Here is a 998-nt window from a genome sequence, read left to right on the forward strand (position 1 = left end):
GATCCAACACACCTGAATCAAATGGCTGAATGACCTCAGTGTGCACTCAAGTTCTCCAGAGTCCTGCTGATGACTTCGATATTTGACTGAGGTGTGTTGAAGCAGAGACACATCTAAAACCTGCAGGACACTGGGCCACGAGGCCTGGATTTAAGAACCACTGTTTTAGACCATGTTTGAAACAAGTCAGATTTTCCTCTGGGAGGTCGCGCCAAACCCTCGGCGGTGGTCCTGATCAGGCCTCGGCTCAGGAACGATCCAGATGGAAACCCCTGAGAGCGGGAAGGCTCAGCACACTGAGGTCTGCTGCAAAAGTGAGCAGAAAACCTTAAAATCACTTGTAGAACGTACAGGCGGCACATGAGGTGTTCTGCTAAATCCAGTATGAAGTCAAGCTGTTGAACTTTGAACCGGCTGGAGGTCAGAGAGTGACCTTTCATTCATACCAGAAGGAAGAAGCCTGCTGAGATCCAGCCTGGAGAACACCAGCTGGCTTCATGGCAGCATATGAGGAGCAATATTTAACTGAAGGAGATTTTGTGCCATCCAGCTCCCGCTCACCCCCAACCAGTTGCAGCAGATGACTGCCCCTCCCCACGCTTGCTCATAGGGGGTTGTTTTGATTGTTGGGTTTTCTCTGTAATTATTGTAGGGTCTTTACCTTATAGTATAAAACACCTTGAGGCGACTGTTTGTTGGGATTTGGCGCTATATTAATAAAACTGAATTGAATTTTTCGATTTGTGGCTAACCAAAGCTGTGGATCCAGCCGACCCTTCCTTCACACTGCAGCTGCTGGATTTCATACACCTGTGAGATGAAATCAAAGAATAGGAGCTGGGAGCACAAAGATTAAAAAAACAACAGTGAAGCTGGGCTCTTGAAAGCTTTTAAAAGTTATTAGACTAGGTTGATGACGTCGTCTGGATGGGGCGTGGCCAGCAGGGTGCGTTTGTTTTTCCTGAAGCGAGAGGAAGCGTAGAGCGGGCGATGATTGG

This window comes from Archocentrus centrarchus, chromosome 13, assembly GCF_007364275.1.
Source record: "Archocentrus centrarchus isolate MPI-CPG fArcCen1 chromosome 13, fArcCen1, whole genome shotgun sequence".
Taxonomy (NCBI): Eukaryota; Metazoa; Chordata; class Actinopteri; order Cichliformes; family Cichlidae; genus Archocentrus; species Archocentrus centrarchus.